General features: G+C 51.7%; 1 long non-coding RNA gene across 1 annotated transcript in view; it reads left to right on the plus strand.

Annotated features, from left to right (window-relative positions):
• Positions 1-18,874, plus strand: part of LOC140403761 (uncharacterized) — a 56,033-nt gene extending 37,159 nt beyond the window's left edge. Inside the window, exons 2-3 of the long non-coding RNA XR_011938412.1 lie at positions 14,243-14,395; positions 18,625-18,874. This is a non-coding gene — a long non-coding RNA (uncharacterized lncRNA). The remainder of the gene's footprint in view (positions 1-14,242; positions 14,396-18,624) is intronic.
• The last annotated feature ends 6,471 nt before the right edge of the window (positions 18,875-25,345 follow it).

Below are 25,345 nucleotides of genomic sequence, written 5' to 3' on the forward strand. Positions count from 1 at the left end.
GGGGGGGGGGGGGGGGGGCCTCCGATATGCCCTGACCCGCGATCGGGGATCCCCTCTGTGGCTGGGGGCCTCCTTTCCAAGTGCCGGCCCCTGTAGTCCAGCGCAGTGTTGCGTCGGGGCCGGCACGTTGAAGGGAGCCATTGTGCATGCACGTGTGGGCGCCGGCGCCACTGCGCATGTCCTCATTGACGCTGGCGCAACTGCGCTTGCGCGGTTCCTGCGGCGCACAGTTCATGCCGTGACCTGCAGCTGGAGCGGCGCGAACTGCTACAGCACCGTGCTGGCCCCCTATCGGGGCCAGAATTAGTCGTGGGAGCGGCCCGTTCACGCCGTCGCAAAACATGTTGGCGTTTACGACGGCGTGGACACTGCCGTGGGATTGGAGAATCCCGCCTGGGGCTTCTGGTCGTTATCGGCTCTTTCCAAGAGCTGGTGCAGACTCGATGGGCTGAATTACCTCCTTCCGCACTGTAAATTCTGGGATCGCGTTGCTGTTGGTGGGATCTTGCTGGGCGGCCGCTCCAGTTCCTGCACGGTAACCCCCACTGCACTGCGCAGGTTCCCCGTCGGCTGCCAAAGTGATTTGGGACGCCCTTCCCCCCGACAGTTGGGAGGGCCCGGCGGAGTGTTCTCCCGGTCGAGTGGCTGGCTCGCTGAGAGTGGGGGGGAACATGCGGCCCGCCTGCGCTTGGTGGGGGGTGAGGTGGAGGAGAATGTCGCGAGCGTGGGCGAGGAGGAGGGAATTTGTCACAAAGCAGAACAGCCAGAAAGCCTTTCTGAACCATCGCTCGGAACGCTTGCCGTGCCCCCCTCGGTCAGGGGAGAGCCTCTCAATTGGCGTTCGCTCCTCGCTCCCCAAAGCATCGGCAAAAATGACAAACTGTCTTTGTTGGGCTGTTGTTTCGCATTGTAAATGGGCCGAGGGATTAGCCGCTGTGACTTTGATCTCAAGCCTTTGAATATTGAAGATCGCTGAAGCTCATTACTGATGCGGTGACTACACTCCCCTCATTGCCCCCCACCTATTTGATTAATTGATCCAATTTCATGCCAGGCACGTGCGAGTGAATCTAACTCAAGAGTTCATTTAATACCAGGGAGTTGAACTGCTTCTTTTTGCGCAGCTTTGCTGGTCTCTTGGTGGGGGGGAAGCGTGGGGGAATGGGGGGGGGCAGGTGGTACGTTGCCACGGTAACTGGAGAGCAAGAGTGAGGGAGGGGTGGTGGGGGGGGGGAGCGTGGGGGAAGGGATAAGATTTTTCAGGCTGCTGTCAGGCCAGGCTGAGGGGAGGCACGCACAGGTGTCAAGGGGAAAGTGCTCCGGTGTCAAACCAAGCCGGAATGATAATGGAAACCTTTGCGGATTTTTGATTGTGAGCAGGCCGAGGAGTTTTGGCTGCGGAGCAGGCGACGCTCCATCGATGTGAGGCGTCCTGAGGCTGCGTGTGGGGCTGGATCAGCGCAAGAGCCCCCACATTCGCCCGGGTTTTCTTCGAAATCCCGCCGTGCCCCTCACCACCGCCGCCCCCCTCCCTCCCCTCCGGACCCACCCTCGCCCGAATCTGGCAGAAACCCGCTCCCAAAAACAGGGGGGAAAGGACAGCGCGGACGACAGATCCTCAGGTGAGGTTCAGCGAAAGTCAGACCTCCGGATTGGCCTGCAATCTCCGGGAATTGAAGACCAATCTCCCCCCCCCACCCCCACGGACGCTGCTGTGTGATGTGCGTGACCCGGGAGAATAACCATCGGGAGGTTAAAAAAAAGGGTCGGGCGCGGGATTCTCCGTTGCCCCGAATATCGCAACATCGGGAAGGGTGGGAGCTCTACGTGGCAACGGCTGCTAGACCCCACTGGGCGGGGCATCGGTGACGACTTTTTCATTGTAAAACTAGACACTTCCTCGGGACATAGCCTCAAAATCGGAGAATGCCCGGGTTTTCTTTGAACGTTTCTCTTTGCTGGACATAATAATTCTGAAAATGGGAAAAATAAAGGACGTTCGGCCTGACGGCCAAGTATCATCCAATTGGGTGATGAGTCTCTTTGCTTTCTGATTGGCGTAGGGAGGCCGAGAACGAATGTGTTGGCTGACCTAATGGTCCCTAGCCCTGTAACCCCCACCTACCTTTTGGACACTTAGGGGCAATTCAGCGTGGGCAACCCACCTCACGCAGTGTGGTTTGAACCACATCTCTGGCTATTAACCTGCGCCTCCGGTTAACTAGTCCAATGACATTACCACTATGTCACCACCTCCCCACACCCCTCCCCCCTCACTGCTCATTGGAGGTGGTCACTCTATGGCAGGTCAGGGAGCTATTAAACCCGAGGCTCGAGCCTCGATGATGGGGCTGCGATCAAGGGCGGGACTCTTCAGCCCTTCAGCCTCGTGTTTTTCGGCTGCCCCGCCATTTGACGGTGGTGGGATTCTTCCTTCCCGTTGCTTGTCAATGGGATTGAAGCCAACCCACGTCTTCCGGAAACCCACGGGGCGGGAGTGCGCTGCCAACGGGAAGAGACGACCCCAGCATCCGGAGAATTCCGGCCCAGGTCGCATCTTACAGAAGGGAAGCTCCTCCATCCTCATTTCACTGGAAGCCAGCAGGCAGGTACTGCAAGCAGTGAGGAAGGCAAATGGTTTGTTGGCCTTCATTGCGAGAGGACTTGAGTGCGGGAGCGAGGATGTCCTACTGCAGCCGTACTGGGGCCTTGGTGAGACCACATCTGGAGTACTTTGTGCAGCTTTTGATCTCCTTACCCAAGAAACAATATAGTTGCCACAGAGGGAGTGCAGCAGAGATTCGCCAGGCTGTTTCCTGGGATGGCAGGAATGTCGTAGAAGGAGAGATCGGTTCGACTGGGCCCGTATTCATTGGAGTTTAGAAAAATGGGAGGGAATCTCATTGCAATGTATAACATTCTGACAGGGCTGGTCAAGCTGGATGCAAGAATGAGGTGCCCTCTGGCTTGTGGGGGGGGGGAGGTCTAGATCAAAGGTTACGGTGTCAGGATACAGGGTAGGGCCCATTTAGGACAGAGAGGAGGGGACATTTCTTCACTCAGAGGGTGGGCCAACCTGTGGAATTCTCTACCACAGAAGGCTGTAGAGGCCTAGTCACTGAATATGTTCAAGAAAGTAGGAAATAGATAGATTCTATACCCTAAAGACGTCAAGGGGTAGGGGGGAGAGCTGGAGGCATCGAGATGGAGGATCAGCGGAGCAGGCCTGATGGGGCCGAATAGCCTACTCCTGCTCCTATTTTCTACGTTTACTGGTTTGGGAGTCTCCAGTGCTACGTTAATAACGGAAAACATAGGAACACGGACGGGTAGGCCATCTGGTCAAGCCTACACCGCCATTCAATGTGATCATTGCTGACCTGCCTCAGCTCCAAGTCCCTGATTCCCTGAGAGACTAAAGATCTCTGGGAATGCCGGCCTGTCGTTGCTATGGACCTTCTGATTGGACTCCCGATCCAGCCACTCTTCTTAATTGGACACGGATCTAGGAGCTGAGGGACAGCGGTGCAGTGGTGATGTCTGTGGATTAGTAATCCAGAGACCCACGCTAACGGGTACAAAAGGGGCAACAGTGAGTTCTCCCAGTGAGCCAGAGAAGACACAACCAGAGTGAGACACAGCTAAAAGTGAGTTTGGGAATTTGAAGCTAGGTGGGAATTGAATTAAATTCAATCGGTAAGACTTTTCCTTTATAAATGTAAAGAATTTAAATTAATCTAGAATTGTGCAGTGAAGGTTAACAAGGGCTGCCACACCCACTCACATAACTGGTTCGCAGTTAAGTGTCAGTTATTTTAATCTACTTTGATCTAAAAGGAGGTTGCCGGGGGGGGGGGGGGGGGGGGGGGGAGTCAACTCAGGCCAATTTAAAAGAGCAACTTGTAACTCACTCCCAGCAAGTTCTCCCAGTGAGCCAGAGACGACACAGCCAGAGTGAGTCACAGCTCAAGAGTGAGTTTGGGAATTCGAAGCTGGGTGGAGAGGAGGTGCTTTTTATCCCTGGTAAGTGACTGGTAAGTACTTTTTCTGTTTTCTTTGTCTTTTCAGTCGTATATTTATACATATATTTTTTAAAAAATTGTAGTTGTTGAAGTTCACCAAAGGTTCAAGACAGGGCAGGAGATCCCAGACCCGTGTCATGCTCCTCGTGTGCGACGTGGGAGCTCAGGGACACGTCCGCTGTCCCTGGCTCCTTCATGTGCAAGAAGCGTGTCCAGTTGCAGCTCCTGTTAGACCGCTTGACGGCTCTGGAGCTGCGGATGGACTCACTTTGGAGCATCCGCAATGCTGAGGACGTCGTGGATAGCACGTATAGCGAGTTGGTCACACCGCAGGTGAAAGGTACTGAGGGAGATAGAAAATGGGTGACCAAAAGATAGAGCAAGAGTAGGAAGGCAGTGCAGGTGTCCCCTGCGGTCATCTCCCTGCAAAACAGATATACCGCTTTGGATACTGTTGAGGGAGATGGCTCACCAGGGGAAGGCAGCAGCAGCCAGGTTCATGGCAGCGTGGCTGGCTCTGCTGCGCAGCAGGGCAGGAAGAAGAATGGCAGGGCTATAGTGATAGGGGACTCAATCGTAAGGGGAATAGACAGGCGGTTCTGCGGACGCAATCGAGATTCCAGGAGGGTATGTTGCCTCCCTGATGCAAGGGTCAACGATGTCTCGGAGCGGCTGCAGGACATTCTGGGGGGGGGGGGGGGGGGCGGGTTAACAGCCAGCTGTCGTGGTGCACAGAGGCACCAACGATATAGGTAAAAAATGGGACGAGGTCCTCCAAGCTGAATTCAGGGAGTTAGGAGTTAAACTAAAAAGTAGGACCTCAAAGGTAGAAATCTCAGGATTGCTACCTGTGCCACGTGCTAGTCAGAGTAGGAATGTCAGGATAGATAGGATGAATGCGTGACTCGAGAGATGGTGCAAGAGGGAGGGATTCAAATTCCTGGGGCATTGGAACCGGTTCTGGGGGAGGTGGGACCAGTACAAACCGGACGGTCTGCACCTGGGCAGGACTGGAACCGATGTACTAGGGGGGGGGTTTGCTAGTGCTGTTGGGAAGGGTTTAAACTAATGTGGCAGGAGATGGGAACCAATGCAGGAAGTCGGAAGGTAGTAAAACAGGGACAGAAAAAAAAAGGCAGTAAGGGGGAAAGTATAAGGCAGAGGAGCCATAGTCAAAATTCAAAAAGGGCTCAGTACAAGGTACAGTGACTAAGCGAAGCTCAGTGATAGGCCCAGTAATACTAAAAGGAATAAAACGGGAAGTAAAAACATAAATGGTATGCGACGCGGCAGGTTGTTACATGAAGATATGGGTTCAATGACGAGGAAAATTAGGAGAAAAGTTAAGAGGAAATATAACTTAGGAGAGGTTACTGATCGAGGTGGTAAGATTCAAAACAGAGGTTTAAAAGCCAACATACGTGTACTTTACCTGAATGCTCGTAGTATTCGGAATAATATAAATGAGTTGATGGCGCAAATCATCGTGAATGACTATGATTTAGTGGCCATTACTGAAACATGGTTAAAGGATGGTCACGACTGGGAGTTAAATATCCAAGGGTATCAAACTATTCGGAAGGACAGAGTGGATGGTAAGGGAGGTGGTGTAGCTCTGTTATTTAAGGATGACATCCGGGCAATAGTAAGGGATGACATTGGTGCTATGGAGGATAAGGTTGAATCCATTTGGGTGGAAATCAGGAATAGTAAGGCGAAAAAGTTACTGATAGGAGTAGTCTATCGGCCACCAAATAGTAACATTATGGTGGGGCAGGCAATAAACAAAAAAATAACTGATGCATGTAGAAATGGTACAGCAGTTATCATGGGGGATTTTAATCTACATGTCGATTGGTTTAACCAGGTCGGTCAAGGCAGCCTTGAGGAGGAGGTTATAGAATGTATCCGCGATAGTTTCCGAGAACAGTATGTAATGGAACCTATGAGGGAACAAGTGGTCCTAGATCTGGTCCTGTGTAATGAGACAGGATTGATTAATGATCTCATAGTGAGGGGTCCTCTCGGAAGGAGTGATCACAATATGGTGGAATTTAAAATGCAGATGGAGGGTGAGAAGGTAAAATCAAACACTAGTGTTCTGTGCTTAAACAAAGGAGATTACCATGGGATGAGAGAAGAGCTAGCTAAGGTAGACTGGGAGCAAAGACTTTATGGTGAAACAGTTGAGGAACAGTGGAGAACCTTCCAAGCAATTTTTCACAGTGCTCAACAAAGGTTTATACCAACAAAAAGGAAGGGCGGTAGAAAGAGAGAAAATCGACCGTGGATATCTAAGCACCTAAGGGAGAGTATCAAATTGAAGGAAAAAGCATACAAAGTGGCAAAGATTAGTGGGAGACTAAAGGACTGGAAAGTCTTTAGGGGCAACAGAAAGCTACTAAAAAAGCTATAAGGAATAGTAAGATAGATTATGAGAGTAAACTTGCTCAGAATATAAAAACGGATAGTAAAAGTTTGTACAAATATATAAAACAAAAAAGAGTGGCAAAGGTAAATATTGGTCCTTTAGAGGATGAGAAGGGAGCTTTAATAATGGGAGATGAGGAAATGGCTGAGGAATTGAACAGGTTTTTTGGGTCGGTCTTCACAGTGGAAGACACAAATAACATGCCAGTGACTGATAGAAATGAGGCTATGACAGGTGAGGACCTTGAGATGATTGTTATCACTAAGGAGGTAGTGATGGGCAGGCTAATGGGGCTAAAGGTAGACATGTCTCCTGGCCCTGATGGAATGCATCCCAGAGTGCTAAAAGAGATAGCTAGGGACATTGCAAATGCACTAGTGATAATTTACCAGAATTCACTAGACTCTGGGGTGGTCCCGGCAGATTGGAAATTAGCAAACGTGACACCACTGTTTAAAAAAGGAGGTAGGCAGTAAGCGGGTAACTATAGGCCAGTGAGCTTAACTTCGGTAGTAGGGAAGATGCTGGAATCTATCATCAAGGAAGAAATAGCGAGGCATCTGGATGGAAATTGTCCCATTGGGCAGACGCAGCATGGGTTCATAAAGGGCAGGTCATGCCTAACTAATTCAGTGGAATTTTTACCAGGACATTACCAGAGCGGTAGATAATGGGGAGCCAATGGATGTGGTATATCTGGATTTCCAGAAAGCCTTTGACAAGGTGCCACACAAAAGGTTGCTGCATAAGATAAAGATGCATGGCATTAAGGGGAAAGTAGTAGCATGGATAGAGGATTGGTTAATTAATAGAAAGTAAAGAGTGGGGATTAATGGGTGTTTCTCTGGTTCGCAATCAGTAGCTAGTGGTGACCCTCAGGAATCCGTGTTGGGCCCACAATTGTTCACAATTTACATAGATGATTTGGAGTTGGGGACTAAGGGCAATGTGTCCAAGTTTGCAGACGACACTAAGATGAGTGGTAAAGTAAAAAGTGCAGAGGATACCGGAAGTCTGCAGAGGGATTTGGATAGGTTAAGTGAATGGGCTAGGGTCTGGCAGATGGAATACAATGTTGACAAATGGGAGGTTATTCATTTTGGTAGGAATAACAGCAAAAGGGATTATTATTTAAATGATAAAATATTAAAACATGCTGCTGTGCAGAGAGACCTGAGTGTGCTCGTGCATGAGTCGCAAAAGGTTGGTTTACAGGTGCAACAGGTGATTAAGAAGGCAAATGGAATTTTGTTCTTCATTGCAAGAGGGATGGAATTTAAGACTAGGCAGGTTATGCTGTAATTGTATAAGGTGTTAGTGAGGCGACACCTGGAGTATTGGGTTCAGTTTTGGTCTCCTTACCTGAGAAAGGACGTACTGGCGCTGGAGGGTGTGCAGAGGAGATTCACTAGGTTAATCCCAGAGCTGAAGGGGTTGGATTACGAGAAGAGGTTGAGTAGACTGGGACTGTACTGGTTGGAATTTAGAAGGATGAGGGGGGGGGGGGGATCTTATAGAAACATATAAAATTATGAAGGGAATAGATAGGATAGATGCGGGCAGGTTGTTTCCACTGGCGAGTGAAAGCAGAACTAGGGGGCATAGCCTCAAAATAAGGGGAAGTAGATTTAGGACTGAGTTTAGGAGGAACTTCTTCACCCAAGGGGTTGTGAATCTCTGGAATTCCTTGCCCAGTGAAGCAGAAGAGGCTCCTTCATTAAATGTTTTTAAGATAAAGATAGATAGTTTTTTGAAGAATAAAGGGATTAAGGGTTATGGTGTTCGGGCCGGAAAGTGGAGCTGAGTCCACAAAAGATCAGCCATGATCTCATTGAATGGCGGAGCAGGCTCGAGGGGCCAGGTGGCCTACTCCTGCTCCTAGTTCTTATGTTCTTAACTCCCACCTTGGCAAAGGTGGAATTCATGTTGGGTTCCTGTGATATGGAGCGAAACCCAATGCTGTACATTCAAAACTTTACCCTTGTTGCTATTTTTTTTAATGGACTTTTCTGAAGAACAAAGAAAAGGCATCTGCCACGAGTCACCTGCCCACAGGGTTGATCCTTTGTCTGGGCACTATCGCTGGGAGTTTCAAGAACAACATAGTTTCTCCCCATGTTTGCGTGGGTTTCGCCCCCACAACACAAAGATGTGCAGGGTAGGTGGATCGAACACGCCAAATTGCCCCTTAATTGGAAAGAATTAAGTGAGTATTCTAAATTTATTTCAAAAAAGAACAACATAATTATATTCTGAGCTCCTGGAATCTCGCACTTTATTCTACAGACCCCTCGTAATCAACAAATGCAGAGGAAGTGCATACAAACTGGTTCCCCCATCCTGAGCTATCGCAGAAGAGGGAGATCAAAACTCATTATACTGGAAGAGATGCTAACTAATACCTCTCTCTCTCCTAAGGAGGAATAATTACATTTTGGCCAGAGGCACAGAAACTGATTGTTAAGCTGCAGCTAACCAGTAATAGGCCATATCATATTGACCCAAGCCTCTGGCCTTTTGGACAGCCCCAACACTACATCCGTGGCTTCACAGCAAGTCTGCTGTCTTAACATTCAACTGGTGAGTCACAAAGAAGGAGGTTCCTCCAGGCAGAATAAGCTACCTTCCCATCGAGTCTGACTCTGCTGGAAGATTTTGCAGTGTTGCCTACAGAACGGAATCAGCCACTGTGTACCTGGCTATCCTGCAGTATCGGCATCAACTGAGAAGCAAATCCCACAATTATCAGCTTCATCCTGCTGAACACGAATTCATAGCTCAAAGAATTCCTTACCATACTCTGACTCTAGACTTCGAAACTCACTTGAACTAATATTAATTTGCCGTGACTACTGTAAAACTCCTTTTCTCTATCCTCCCCCTCCCCCACCCCACGTTATTGTGTGTGTGCGTGGATTGGGACATGGAAAATATTACTTCCCCGGAAAATAAACCAACCCTTTGAGTTCATCCAAACTCGAGTTTGCTGTGGATTATTAGTAAAATTGGATCGCCAAAACGGAGGGATTGGGAAAAGGCAGCAGCACCGCCTGTTTTTAAAAACTAATGCAAAACTCAGAGAATCCACTTTCAGGCCGTAATCAGGCCTGGCTCCGGTCCGGCGATTCTCCGGGCCCTGAAAATCGGCGTGACCGCAGAGTATGCCATGCGGCCGGGGGCCCATTGCCAGAGGCACGTCCAGCAGTCCTCCACTCCCGACCGGCCGAGTTCCCGACGGCGTGGAACTAACTACCTATTGCCAGTCGGGTCGCTGGCATGGCGGCGGCAGACTCAGTCTGCAGCCGCCCTGGTCGTGGGCGGGGGGGGGATTGGAGGCCAGGGGGCTGGGGGGCCTTATAGACGGGCGTGGATTAAATCTGCGCGGTTTCAGGCTCGGCCGCGCGGCCGATCGGGGGAGGGGGTCTCCTTTCCCTGTGTGGCTCCGCGGTCCATGCCCATCATGGAACAGCCGCTGCCGCCGTGCGCACATGCAGACTCCGAACTGGAAGTGCGGGGGCCCGTATCCGCAGCAGGGCATTGAATTAATTCAACTTTTTAATAGGAATTTTGGGAGTAAAGCATTACGCTCGGCATGGGGACACAGTCTCATTTTGGGAGAATGCAGCCCACTGTCATTTGCTTGTGGACGGCTGATAAGACTAATCATTGCTGCCTGACTGTCTCTCTCCAGTCTTTGGCATTCAGTTAATACAAAATCTGGAAAATGCAGCTCGTGGTATATCAGTATTGATGACCATGAAACTATCATCGATTGTCGTAAAAACTGGATCACTAATGCCCTTCAGGGAAGGAAATCTGCCGTCCTTACCCGGTCTGGCCTACACGTGACTCCAGACCCACAGCGATGTGGTTGACTCTTAACTGCCCCTCGGAGGTTGCCGGGCGAGCCACTCGGTTCAAGGGCAATTAGGGATGGGCAAGGAATGCCTACCTTGCCCAGCGACACCCGCATCCCGTAAAACGTATAAAAGGTCGCTTCTGAATTGGCCATCCGCGGGGAAGATCACAAACTCCTCCTGGATTCCCAACCCAAATCGAGCTCGGCGTCGGGACCCCCGATGCTCCTCGCGAAAACCCAGCCCCGCCGCAGACGCCCCGCTTGCCCTTGGCTCAACTGTTGCAAATGCTCGATGCTCAGGGATTGGCCAAGTCCCCTGTCGAAACACGGACCCAGAAACAAGACCCAGAACCCTACTGTGAGTCGGCGGGTTGGGGCCCTGGGCGGTGGGGGGGCCCTGGGCGGTGGGGGGGGGGGGGCCACAGGGCGAAAGTAATCTGGAAAAACCCACTCCATACCTGGAGTGGATCGTCATCAGCCATTCATATTTTGGCTGCGGCTATCTCCCAGTCCCTTTGATCTTGGAGTTTCTTGCTGTGCAGATGATGGGACCCAGCCTTTCAAAGAGCACGTTTGAGTTATTCCCGCGCTCCGTCGAGCTCCTTTGCAGAGCTGCCTGTGATTCACAGGTCAGATTGTTCATTGAATAGGTAGTTTTCTTCAGCAGCCGACGGACAATATTGGATGGTCCCTGCAGAGGTGGCATGCTGCCAAGCCTCTGGAAGGAAATTGATTTTCTGGCCGTACCGTCTCTTAACAGCTCTCGTGATGATTCAGTAAATCTTTACTTATTCCTTCTCTTCCCCCTCAGCCCTGTGGTCCAGCAAACAAAAATCGCGCACAAATGTCGCATTTATATAGCGCCTTCCTCGGGCACCTCACCGCAGCCCTGGGAAATCATCACAGGGTCAGTCGCTGTCCTGGTGTGGGGGGTGGGGGGGGGAGCGCGGTGGCCAACGTGGGCACAGCAAGATCCCATGGGATAATAGACCGCACGAGGCTGAATTTCATCGGCTCCTGAGGGGTCATCCCACCTGCGGGGTCTTGCCGGCGCATCGATGGCGGCACCCCGCCGATCGCCCTGCGGCGGGTCGCCCCGTGGCGGAGGGTGCGAGGCAGGCAGGGTGCCGTAGACGTTGGCGGGACCAGAATATCCCACCGGCGGCTAGCGGTGGGCCGCTAGAAAACACAGCCTGTTTGGGGAGAGGGTGGCAATAGGGGGGGGGGGGAGGAAGGTGGGGCAGAAAATCCCACCCAGCCTCCGTGCTTTAGTAGTGATATTGGTTGAGGGATAAATATTGGCCAGGACACCGTGGGATTGACAAGCTCAGGGAATTTTTGGAACGCGACTCGATGGGCCAAATAGCCTAATTCTGCTCCTATATCTTACGAACTTATAAGACTGGGTTTTGCCGCCTCACCAAGTCGAAGAGATTGCCACGCACTTTTTTTAGCTGGCTGCAGGCCCAAGGAATGGTGCCCATCGAATATTCCCCCCTCCCGTAATCCATTCCATTTTCTGCCTTCTCGGCTGGCTAAACTCAATTAAATTCGATTGTTTAATAAACATGGGATAAAATGCCAGTCGACCGCACAGGAACATAAACAGGACTAGGCCGTCCCGGCCCCTCGAACCCGCTCTGCATTCAACAAGATTGTTGCTGATCTGGAGTTGGCCTCAACTCTATATTCCTACCCCCCCCCCCCCCCCCCCCCATTGACCCTTGACCCCTTTGTCAATCAAGAACCTATCTCACTCAGCCTTAAAAATGTTCAATGACTCGACCTCCAATGGACTCTGGAGAAGAGAAATCCACAGATTTATCGCTCTCTGAGAACGTTTTTTCCCATCTCCACCTGAAATGGGAGACCCTAAACCACCCCCCCCCCCCAGCCCTCGGCTCCCCCTCAGGCAGAAACATCCCCTCAGCGCCCAACGAATAATAATCATGAAACTGCTGGACTGTCGCAGAAACCCGTCTGGTTCACCAATGTCCTTCAGGGGAGGAAATCTGCCGTCCTTACCCTGGTCTGGCCTACAAGTGACTCCAGATCTACAGATTGGGGTTGACTTCCCTTTCCAATGGTCACTCAATTCAAGGATATTTAGGGGATGGGCAACAAGTCTTTGGTCTTAGCCACTCGCTCCCACAGCCCAGCAACGAAAGTTAAAAAATAAGTGTGTGGCAATCTCTTTGACTTGGTGAGGCGGCACAACCCAGTCTTATAAGGTCATAAGGTACAGGAGAAGAATTAAGCCATTTGGCCCATCGAGTCCGCTCCGCCGTTCGATCAAGGCTGATCCTATCCCGGCCTCAACTCCACCGTCCTGCCCGTTCTCCATAATCCGTCAATCCATCACCAATTAAAAATCTGTCCTTAAATTTACTCAAGGTCCCAGCATCCACAGCACTCTGGGGTAGCGAATTCCACAGATCCCCAACCCTTTGGGAGAAGTAGTTTCTCCTCCTCTCTGTATTAAATTTGCGACCTCTTATCCTGAGTCTATGACCTCTCGTTCTAGAATGCCCCACAAGAGGAAGCATCTGCTCCATGTCTACTTTATCCACACCTTTTATCATCTTGCATACCTCAATTTGATCTACCCTTGTTCGTCTAACCTTTAGCGTGTAGAGGCCTAAACTGTTCAATCTCTCTTCACACGACTAACCCCTCGTGCGGGATTCTCCGACCTCCGGGCCGAAATCACGCTCGGCGCGGGGGCGGAGAATTACCCCAAAATAGGCCACCAGTCACGTGCGATCGGCGCGGAGCCAGTCGGGGGCTGTTGAAAGAGTGCCCGCCGGCCTGGTTCACATGTGGTCCCACCCGGCGGGACCTCAGCTTTCTGGCTGTGGGGTTTGATCCCAGCCCCAGGTCACTGTCCGTGTGGAGTTTGCACATTCTCCCCCTGTCTGTGTGGGTCACACCCCCACAACCCAAAGATGTGCAGGGTAGGTGGATTAGCCACGCTAAATTGCCCCTTAATTGGAAGAAAAAAGAATTGGGTACTCTAAATCAAAAAAAAAATAAGGGGATCAAAACTGTGCGCAATACTCCAGGTGCGATCTCACCAATGCCTTGTATTGTTGCAACAACACTTCCTACCTTTATGCTCTATTCCTTCAGCTGTAATTGCCAACATTCCATTCGCTTTCGTTATTATCTGCTGTACCCGCGTGCTAGTTTTTTGGGACTCATGAACAAGGACACCCAGATCCCTCTGTACTGGAGCATCCCGAAGTCTCTCCCCATTTTGATAATAAGTTGCCGTCCCATTTTTCTGACCAAAATGCATGACCTCACACTTATCCTGTCTTCCCCTGTCCTTTCCTGAGAGACTCACACAATACTGTGCGACAGTATAAATGGGTGACAAGATTTTCACCAGCTCATCAGTGTTTTTTAATTAATTTATTCATTCATGGGCTGTGGACAACACTTTATTGCTCATCCCTAATTGGATCATGTGACAGAGGTGCAGAAGTAGGCCATTCGGCCCATCAAGCCTGGTCCGACATTCAATGAGACCACGACTGATCTCCGCTTTGGCGCCTTATCCCCACAACCCTTGATTCCCTTCCTGATTGAACACCTGCCTTGCCCATCCCTAAATTGCCCTCGGGAGGGTGGTGGTTCAGCCGCCTTCTGGAACTGCCGCAGTCCACGTGTCGTCGGAACACCCACAGTGCCGATGGGAAGAGCTGTCAATGGACTTAAGAATCGGCGGAGGTGCAAAATGGGCGGTTGTACTCGCCCCCTGTCTCAGACATCCGGGCCTGCCTCTCACCTCCCTATCTTAAGAATTCTGTGGGTAGCCCAGACTGTGCTCCATCGGTGTATACAGCATCAGAAAATGGATAACGCATTTCATTGCCTGCGCACTGCGAACACGTGAGGTTGGTTAACGAGCCATTTCTTGTCTTTTAGATTGTTCCTGGTGGCTGTGACTTTATCGACATCCGTCATGAGTTAGAAGAGGGTCAGAGGCGAGGGGAGCCCCCTTTGAACATACTGTGGGACAGTCATCGCTGGGGGTAGTTGAGCATCACCAAACCGCCAGTGACTTCAGGGCAATAGACGGTGAGTTTGGAATCATGGGCAACGTCCTTCGCCTATTGCTATTGAGGAGATTTACCAGGATGTTGCCTGGGCTGGAGAGTTGTAGTTATGAAGAGAGGCTGGACAGGCTGGGGGTTGTTTTCCTTAGAGCAGAAGAGACTGTTGGGGGCAAGATTGAGATGTATAGAATTATGAGGGCACAGATAGACAGGAAGAAGCTTTTCTTATTGGTGAAGGGCTCAATGACTAGGGGGCATAAATTTAAGGTAGGGGGCAGAGGTTTAGAGGGGATGTGAGGGAAACAAAATTCACCCAGAGGGTGGTGGGAGTCTGGTAATTCGCTGCCTGAAAGAGGTGGTGGAGGCAGAGGACCCTCATAACATTTAAGAAGTATTTAGATGTGCACTTGCGATACCAGAGCCTACAAGGCTGTGGCCAAGTGCTGGAAAATGGGATTAGAATATTTAAGTGATTGTTTTTTGACTACAGGCACGGTGGGCCGAAATGCCTCTTCTGGGCTGGAGGCCTCTATGACTCTTTAGCACTGAAGAAGAACCATATGGACTCGATCCATTTCATCCACTGCCAGACCTGTTAAGCTTATCCGGCATTTCCTGTTTTTATTTCAGATTTCCAGCATCTGTGGTATTTTGCTTTTATCGTCCGAAATAGATTTCCTCCCAGGGGGAGCATGGGGGCTCTGCTCCACTGCAGGGATTCTGCTATCACTTGGACCAGCCACTTTGAGCACTGAGGGAGGTGAGGGTGAGGTGCCTCTGCTGCTGTCCATCTGGGTAGGCCTACCCCATTTCTGGCGTTGGTTGGTACATCTGAGTGGTTTGCTAGGCCAATCCAGAGGGCAGTTAAGAATCATCCACGTTTCTGTGTGGGTGGGGGTGGGGTGGGGTGATGGAGTCACGTGTTGGCCAGACCCGGTAAGGACGGCAGATTTCCTTCCCTAAAGGCGCCTTAGTGAACATGATGGGTTTTATGACAATTCATGATTATTAATACTGAGACCAGCTATTAATTCCAGGTTTATTAGTTAATTGAATTCATATTTCCCGAGCAGCCATCGTGAGATTTGAACTCCTGCCCCGGAGAATTAGTTCAGGCCTCTGAATTCCAAGCAGCGACATTGCCACTATGCTACTCTTGTTCCTAACTCATTGCAGGCCAGGAATCAAAGCTAGTCTTCTGGCAGTAAGTCTTGTTCTCTTTGTACAGGGAAGCAAAGTCCAACATTGAAAAGAGTGACCCTACCCTCAACGAGAAGACAGCAGAGATATGAAGCTGGCGCCTTGTGGCTGGGAGACCCCGATTAATTCTCCGAATGAAACATCCCTTTCCCGTGTTCCAGTGATTTACTTAGAAAGAAGGTCACTAGCTGCTTCTGTGCGATCTAACAGCCAGCTTGGCACCAGTCCACGTCTGAGTGCCATTGAGTAATTAACAATCTGATGCAATGAATGAAAATCGCTTATTGTCACAAGTAGGCTTCAAATGAAGTTACTGTGAAAAGCCCCTAGTCGCCACATTCCGGCGCCTGTTCGGGGAGGCTGTTACGGGAATCGAACCGTGCTGCTGGCCTGCCTCGGTCTGCTTTCAAAGCCAGCGATTTAGCCCTGTGCTAAACAGCCCTGATTGTGCGCACCGAGACCGTTCGAGGTTCTTGAGCTATTTCACAATAGGCCAAGATTGAGGACTCGAAAATTCAGTGTGGTTCGTAGAATCATGGAATCCCTACAGTGCAGAAGGAGGTCATTTGGCCCATCGAGGCTGCACCGACCCTCTGAAAGAGCACCCCGCCCAGGCCCACTCCCCCGCCCTATCCCGTAACCCCACCTTTGGACACTAAGGGGCAGTTTTAGCATGGCCGATCCACCTAACCTGCACATCGTTGGACTGTGGAAGGAAACCGGAGCACCCGGAGGAAATCCACACGGGGAGAAGGTACAAACTCCACACACAGAAAGTCACCTGAGGCCTGTATTGAACCCAGGTCACTGCTGCTGTGAGGCAGCGGTGCTAACCACTGTGCCATTGCGCCGCCTCTCAAGATGCTTTGCTTACTAAAAGAAAGACAAGCCAAATTGCACAAGGAGATAATGGACGGGATTCTCCGGGTTAATCCGTGACGGGACCCCCGTTGTGAGCGAGGATTGAAATGTTGGCGTTCCAGTGGCTTCACAGCGCCAGGGTCCCAGATTCGATTCCCGGCCGGGTCACTGACTGTGCGGAGTCTGCACGCTCCCCCCGTGTCTACGCGGGTTTCCTCCGGGTGCTCCAATTTCCTCCCGCAAGTCACGAAAGACGTGCTTGTTGGGTGAATTGGACATTCTGAATTCTCCCTCAGTGTACCCGAACAGGCGCCGGAGTGTGGCGACCAGGGGCTTGTCACAGTAACTTCATTGCAACGTAAGCCAACTTGTGACACTAATAAAGATTATTATTATTATACAACTGCATTAACTTTCAGCGGCACTGGGAAATCCCAGCTGCCTGCCAGCACGGGAGATTTTGGCCATTGTGTCAGATGACCAACAGCTCGGTCAGAGATCGGCTTTAAGGAGCATCGTACAGGAGCAAGTCAAGCTGAACAGACGCAGAGATTGTGGGACACTATTGCAGAGCTTAGGGTCAAAGCAGGCCCCGCCACCGATGGTGCAGCGGTTTAAACAGGCAACGTACTGGAGGCCGATGTAGGTCAGTGAGCGCAGGGGCGACGGATGAATAGGTATGGCCACAGTTAAGACAAGGGCCGGAGGGTGTTGCATGACCTCGAGTCATTACCCCAACACACTCAACTCAAAACAGCCAGACTTTATTGACGCACAATATTGAAATGAATATTTTTCCCCCTTTTGTTGCAACCTCCATCCCAAGGCAAGGAACGTTATCCGGGAACATCGAGGGCACCTCTTGCTATAGATTCTTACTTCTGTGGACCCTGCCCATGACTCTTCTCAATCACTGAGTGCTTTGGTCTGACATGTAGCTCCATCTGGTGACATGACTAAGAATTTAAGGATGTCTCCCAGGTCGAGGTGGCCAGCTGCCTTGACGTTAGGCCCACAATCATTTAACAATAGCTTGTATTCATTCATTTAAAGTAGGAGATGATCCCGAGTTTCTTCGGAGGAGTCTTCATCCAGTGGAATTTGCCACCTAGCCACCGGAAGGAGATATTGGGACAAGAAGAGGTAACATTTTCAGGAGTGGATCAAAGGAGAGAGATCGCCTGCGGTTCTCGCAGCACAATAGTGTTATTCTGTTGATTGGTGTTAAAAACCCACCTTGTTCACAAAAGCCCCTTTCGGGAGAAGGAAATCTGCCGTCCTTACCTTGTCTGTCCTACAAGTGACTCCAAACCCTCAGCAATGCGGTTGACTCTTGACCCTCTGAAATGTCCGGGCGAGTCCCTCGGTTCAAGGGCAACTAGGGATGGGCTACAAATGCTGACCCAGCCCAGCGACGCCCACATCCCGGGTGAATGAATTTTTAAATTTCACATTACTTAACTCAAACTGTGTTGTTATTGCTGATTTCACTCGTACTGGTCGAATGAACAAGCTATGCATTCTTCTTTAGCAGCTGAATAGACGCCTGCGAGGCTCAAAGTAGCAAATCCTGCAATAGTGTAGCGCCTTTCACGACCACCAGACATTCCAACTAGCCTGTTCTCACCAATGAAGTACTATTTGCCGTGGGGGTCACTGTCTCCATGTAGCAAGCAGGGCAGCCAATCTGTGCACAGCAAGACCCCACAGAGAAGATGATAATGACCAGGCCATCTGGTTTTTTTTTTTGCTTGTGATGCTGATTGAGGGATAAATATGGGTTTCCCCCCACAGTCCAAAGATGTGCAGGTTAAGGTGGATTGGCCGTGCTAGATTGCCCTTAGTGTCCAAAGGTTAGGCGGGGTTACGGGAATAGGGCAGTGCAATTGCGCCTGGACAGGGTGCACTTTCGGAGGGTCGGTGCAGACTCGATGGGCCGAATGGCCTCTATCTGCACTGTAGGGATGCTATGATTCATAGACGAAGGGAGAGGTGCCACTTGATCCAAATTGTTCAACTTTCTGCAGACAAAGTCACTCCCACACTCCTCTTTTTTTCAGGTATCTCAGGTCTGGTTTCAGTGGGAACCCCCCCCCCTGTCCCCTGGGCACCCCCCCCTTGGATTCCCCCCCCAAAAACCACCGTCCCATCTTTCACTCCTCTCCTTCTCAACCCACCTTTTTTTTTCAGACTGCAGTTTGTTCTCATGTGGATTAACCTGGGTTACCCCCCTCTCTGGACCTGTAAAGACTTAACTCCCTGCAAAGACTCGCATTCAAAGTATCGTCTTGCATCTTTGACTTTCTGTCTGTATATATGTTTCTGGAACCTACCTCTTCATTCACCTGAGAAGGAGCAGCGCTCCGAAAGCTAGTGATTCGAAACACACCTGTTGGACTTTATCCTGGTGTTGGAAGACGTCGTACTATACTTTGTTCTAAGCCCCAATTAATGATTTGTTTGTAATATTTAATAAATACATTGATGCACGTAAATGTATTACTGTCCTATCCTATTAATTCCGATGAGGTTTTGGCGAGTGCGAGTGGGGGGGGGGGGGGGGGGGGGGGGGGGGGGCTGGACAAGCAGGTGGTCCGTGGTCAGGTGACGACCCCGCCACCACCCCCTGCAGGTGGCCCACAAACAAAAAGGTTCTGGAACACCCACCCCTCTACACGTCGGACTCCCCCCCCGACCCCCCCCCCCCACCCCTCTCCACTGACCTTGTGTGTCAGTTTGCCAGTGACTGGAGACAAGTCAGCAGAATAGAAAGGAAAGGACGAGAGAACAGGAGGCCGCTGTGTATAGGTTTTTGTAAAAAGGTTTACACATGCGGCTGGCAACACGTTGGCAAGGGAAAGCCTGGGCAGCAACACCGTTACATCCGGAGGCAGGTGAGGCAGCTCGAATGGGGACATAGCGTCGGTCACCATAACAACGTCACTCGCGTGACCTTGGAGGAGTACTGTTACTCGCGAGGCTGAGGAGTTGCCCAGGAAGGTGCTTCACCCGTCCAGACCCTTCATTAGTTCCCAAATGAATGGCACCAAGGGGGGGGGGGGGGGGGGGGACACAGGTTCGAATCCCCTCCCAGGCTGAGGGCGGAAATTTGAATTTAATAAAAATCTGGAATTAAAAGTCGCTGTCGATTAAAAACCCATCTGGTTCACCAATGTCCCTTTAGGGAAGGGAATCTGCCGTCCTTACCGGTCTGGCCTACATGTGACTCCCAGGCCCCACACAGTGATGGGGCTGACTCAGGGCCCGGGCGATAGATGCTGACCCAGCCAGCGACGCCTGCATCCCGTGAGTGAATTTAAAAAAATGTCCTGCGCAACTCAGTTCAGGGTTCTCGATCCACCTGGTAATGCGCACAGCTTCTCCCGTACCTTCTCCCCCTCCCCTCTCTTATCACACCTTTACCAAATCTCCTCTCATTCTTCTCTTCCTCGAGGAGAACAGCCAAAGCATTGCCTTTCGAATTGGACCCTTTTATTTTGTCTTGCCCTCTCGAATTCTTCGTACCAAAATGGATCGCTTCACACTCCTCTCCATTGATTCCCACGTGAATGAGATGCTGGGGGTAAACACTCTGCCCTTTCTAGAATAGACGGCGAAACGATCCCTGGGGTTCTTTGGAATGGTGACGGAGAATCTGCTTCACTCCTCCACCTCAACCTCGCACGATGCTTTCGCAGAAGGACTCTGCCGTCGTGGGAACCCATGGTGGGGGAGGTGTCGTCGTCGGAGGACTGGAAGATCCCGCCGGAGGAACGGCGGGAAATTTCCGCCCTCTCGAAGAGCGCAGAAGGTAGTAGAACCCCTACAGTGGAGAAGGAGGCCATTCAGCCCACCGAGTCTGCACCGATCCTCTGAAAGAGCGCCCCACCTAGGCCCACACCCCCGCCCTATCCTTGTAACCCTGCGCGTTGATCATGGCCAATCCACCGTGGCACTATCCTACTCTGGATTGTGCCTGTAGCTGGTCAGGTGAGGTAATGGCTATATTCTCCATTTTGGGACTATGTCCTCAGGCCATCAGGAAAACTGTGGGGCGGAATTCTCCGACCCCCCGCCGGGTCAGAGAATCGGTGGGGGGCGGCGTGAATCCCGCCCCCGTCGGCTGCCGAATTCTCCGGCGCCGGGGATTGGCGGGGGCGGGAATCGCGCCGCGCCGTCGGGGGCCTTTGGCAGCGCCCCCCCCCCCCCCGGCGATGCTCCGGTCCGCGATGGGCCGAGTGGCGCCCGTTTTCGGCCGGTCCCGCTGGCGTAAATTACAACAGGTACGTACCGGCGGGACCTGGCTCCGCGGGCGGCCTCCGGGGTCCTCGAGGGGGCGCGGGGGGGGGGGGGGGGGATCTGGCCCCGGGGGTTGACCCCATGGTGGCCTGGCCCGCGATCGCGGCCCACCGATCCGCGGGCGGGCCTGTGCCGTGGGGGCACTCTATTCCTCCGCGTTGGCCGCTGTAACAGGCCCGCGATGGCCGATGCGGAGATGAACCCCCCTTCGGCACCAGTTGGCGTGGCGCCAAGCCCCTTCCACGCCGGATGGCGCGGTGCAAACCACTCCGGGGCCGGACTAGCCCCTAAAGGTGTGGAGGATTCCGCACTTCGGGCGGCCCGATGCTGGAATAGTTCACGCCACTCCTTCCCGCTGGAGTTGCCCGCCCCGCCGGTTTTCACAGAATCCCGCCCGTGGTCTTTTATGCCATTTTGCTGGGGGCTTGCAGGGAGCCATCGTAGAGCTCGCAGCTCTATGAAATGAAATGAAAATCGCTTATTGTCACAAGTAGGCTTCAATGAAGTTACTGTGAAAGCCCCTAGTCGCCACATTCCGGCGCCTGTTCGGGGAGGCTGTTACGGGAATTGAACCGTGCCGCTGGCCTGGTCAGCTTTCAAAGCCAGCGATTTAGCCCTGTGCTAAACAGCCCCTGCACTCTAGCTGCTGATACAACCCTAGCGGACGTGCCGTGCTCCATGCCGGACTCAGCCCGCGAACCTGGATGGGCAAAGTAGTTCCCCACATCGGCCACGGACCGCCCACCCACATTGCCCCCGGCCCCTGCCCTCCAATCAGCCTTCCTCCGACTGTGCTGGCCTCGGAGTCCACAGTCGCCTCGCGAGACTCCTGTACGGCTGGGACCATGACAGTCCACGCCGTCGGGAATTTGGCCGGTCGGCAACTGAGTATCGCGGGGGGGGGGGGGGGCTCAGGGGCAATGGGCGGAGGCGGTGGATACTTGGCGCAGTTTACACCTGAGTACACCGATTTTTGGGGGGCGGTAGAGAATTTAAAAACTGCCGCCGCTCCCGATTTCAGCGCCAAAACAGATTCTCCGCCACGTCGCCAAACGCGATTTCAGCATCGGGGGCGGAGAATCCAGCCCAATGTCTATCCCAGGTAGTCCAGACAGCTGAGTGACTTGCTTGACCGCTTCAGAGAACATTCTACGTCAAGACAAGAAAGAACTTGCATTTCTCTCAGATTATCCACATGGTCAAGCAATCCACGGTCAAGGAGTTAAATTTGAAGTGCCTTCACATGGTGTATGTTTAGAAACTCCTCCCACCCTACGAGATCACTCACACCTCCCCAAAACCTTTTTCTTTTCCTGGTCATAAAGCCACCAACATCTTAAAGTTTTAGAATTCCCTCCTTAAGCCTCAACAGCTGTCCCTCTCCCTCCTTTCAGACGCTCCTTAAAACTTACCTCCTTGACGATACTGTTGGTCATCTGTCCTCCTTCCTTCCATGAAGTATTTGCTTCAGGAGGGTGGACAGAGGCTTGGGCCTACCACCCTCCGGTTCAGAGGTAAAAATGATACTGACGGAGCCACAACTGGCACACCAGGTGGACCAAATGTCACGTGTAGGCCAGCCCAGCCAAGGGCATCCGTTGATAAACACAAGGGCTTAAGTGGGTCGGTGCAGACTCGATGGGCCGAATGGCCTTCTTCTGCATCTTATGTTCTATGTCTATCTAAGAACAAAAGGAGCAGGAGTTGACCATTTGTCCCATTGAGCCTGTCCCGCCATTCAATACCGTCATGGCTTCAACGCCATTTTCCTTCCTCCCCCCCCCCCCCCCCAATGTCCCTCAAGTCCCCAAGAGATCAAAAATCTGTCTATCCCAGTTTCAAGTGTAGCCAATGATGATGCATCCATCGCTCAGGAATGGAAAATTCCAAAGATTCACAACCCTTCGAGGTGAACAATTTCTCCTCATCTCAGTCCCTGAACCAATTGACTTCTTTATTCCCAGGCTATGCCCTTGAGATGGATTCTCCAGCCACTCATTCCGGAAGGATTTGCCGGTGAATGGGCGACTCGGCTCAGTGCCAAATTCTCCGTCCTCGCCAGCAGCGGGTAGCAGGGGCGGGACCGGCAACGGGGAATCCCGGCCTCCTGTGTTTTCGATTCCTCGACCAGCGGGAACAATCTCTCAGCATCCACTCTATCAACCGCCCTTCACCACCGTTCTTTCTTTCAATGAGGTGGCCCCCTACTTGCCTAAATTCCAGGGGCTGGATTCTCTGTTTCTGGGACTATATCCCCACGCTGTCGTAAGAACTGTGGCCTTTCATGCCAGGAAAACTGGCATGAAAAGGTCCCTTATTCATAGCCCTGCAGAAGGCTAGCAGCGACCTGTCGTGAATCTAGCAGCTTTAGCTGCTGAAACGGGTCAGAGGCCTCGCATCGGCACGGCGGTGGCCTCCGACCGCGCGCTGGACCTCACAAGTAGTGCCCTGATCGACCGCGTGCCCGACCTGGCCCGCACGCTATACGAGGCCCCCCTCTGCCCTCCTATCGGCCCGCCCCGACCATGGCGGCAGTGGACTGAGTCCGCAGCCGCCACGCTAGTATCCCAAACGGCACGACCATGAGTGGTCCACGCTGCCGGGACTTGGGCCGGTCAGGGGCGGGGAATGGCGGGGCTGGCCTCCAGCAATGGCCGCAGGTCAGGGATAGGTGGCGGGATGTACTTCCCGGAACGCTGCTTTGCGGGGGCACGGAGAATCGGTGAACCGCACCGGTCTCGTTTCCGTGCGCGGAAATGGATGCTCTGCCAGGCGCAGTTTCAGAGAATCCAGCCCCCCAAGAATGTAGGCCCGATTTGGTCAGCTCTCACCATAAGAACATAAGAGCTAGGAGCAGGAGTAGGCCACCTGGCCCCTCGAGCCTGCTCCGCCATTCAATGAGATCATGGCTGATCTTTTGTGGACTCAGCTCCACTTTCCGGCCCGAACACCATAACCCTTAATCCCTTTATTCTTCAACAAACTATCTATCTTTATCTTAAAAACACTTAATGAAGGAGCCTCTACTGCTTCACTGGGCAAGGAATTCCATAGATTCACAACCCTTTGGGTGAAGAAGTTTCTCCTAAATTCAGTCCTAAAAACTACTTCCCCTTATTTTGAGGCGATATGCCCCCTAGTTCTACTTTCACCCCCAGTGGAAACACCTTCCCGCATCTATCCTATCTCTTCCTTCCTAATTTTATATGTTTCTATAAGATCCACCCCCGCATCCTTCTAAATTTCAATGAGTACAGTTCCAGTCTACTCAACCTCTCCTCGTAATCCACCCCCTTCCAGCTCTGGGATTAACCTAGTGAATCTCCTCTGCACACCCTCCAGCGCCAGTACGTCCTTTCTCAAGTAAGGAGACCAAAACTGAACACAATACTCCAGGTGTGGCCGCACTAACATCTTATACAATTGCAGCAGAACCTCACTAGTCTTAAACTCCATCCCTCTAGCAATGAAGGACAACATTCCATTTGCCTTCTAATCACCTGTTGCACCTGAAAACCAACTTTTTGCGACTCATGCACTAGCACACCCAGGTCTCTCTGCACAGCAGCATGTTTTAATTTTTATCATTTAAATAATAATCCCTTTTCCTGTTATTCCTACCAAAATCCCAACCATGGGACGAGGGCGATATTCAAATGACCGTGAGCAATGTTAACTCGGTAGCCACGAACCACTAACCGATTCTGGTCCATTTCTGAGGTCAGGAAAGAGGGGTGTTTATGGGGGCAAGTGCGGAGGGGGCAAGGCCCTGCTGGTAAGTGGTCTAAGAGTGATTGAGGCTGATACTTGAAGTGGAGAGGATTCCGCGTTGAGGAATCATCCTGCTGAGGAAGCACAGAAACACAAAAGAAGAATTCGCGGGAATGGCAGAGGCCTGTCTTCAAGGACGTAACGGTGGCAATGACCTCGCCAATGAGGAATGGTCCTCGAAACAAGTCTCTGGAGATGGTGACTGGGCGACAATGCCACTGGGTCAGTCATCGGACAATGCCACTGGGTCAGTCATCGAAAAACCCTGGCTAACGTTCTGTGGACATGGATTCAAATCCTATCATATACTGGCGATTTGAATACAATACATGCAAAAATTATCTAGAATATAAGCTAGTGTCAGAAATGTTGACCATGAAAGTTGTCTGTGTTTTGATGCAAAAAAAAAAATCCTATCCGATTTATGAAAAGCTGGTCGTGACTCCAGACCCACAGCGGCCTACATGCGACTCCAGACCCACAGCGGCCTACATGCGACTCCAGACCCCACAGCGACCTGGTTGACTCTTAACTGCCCCTCACCAAAATGGCCGAACGAGCCAGTCAGTTCAAGGGCAATTAGGGATGGGCAACACATTCGCTCTTTGCCCAGCGGTGTCTACATGCCATGAAAGAATTAATAAAGAGAGTCCCTGGTTCCCATCCCTTGGCAATTCTAGGCCTCTGTGCCTGGGAAACCGTCGCCGAGGGCTGAGTCCTCAGGAAGTTGAGGGCTATTGGAAGAGATGAGGAGAAAAAGAAAGGTCGGGGAGTCAGCCTGGAGGAAACTGAGGTCAGGGCCTTCTGGGCCCACTGCTTTCCTCTCCAGTGAATGCGGCAG

Source organism: Scyliorhinus torazame, chromosome 29, assembly GCF_047496885.1.
Source record: "Scyliorhinus torazame isolate Kashiwa2021f chromosome 29, sScyTor2.1, whole genome shotgun sequence".
Classification (NCBI taxonomy): domain Eukaryota; kingdom Metazoa; phylum Chordata; class Chondrichthyes; order Carcharhiniformes; family Scyliorhinidae; genus Scyliorhinus; species Scyliorhinus torazame.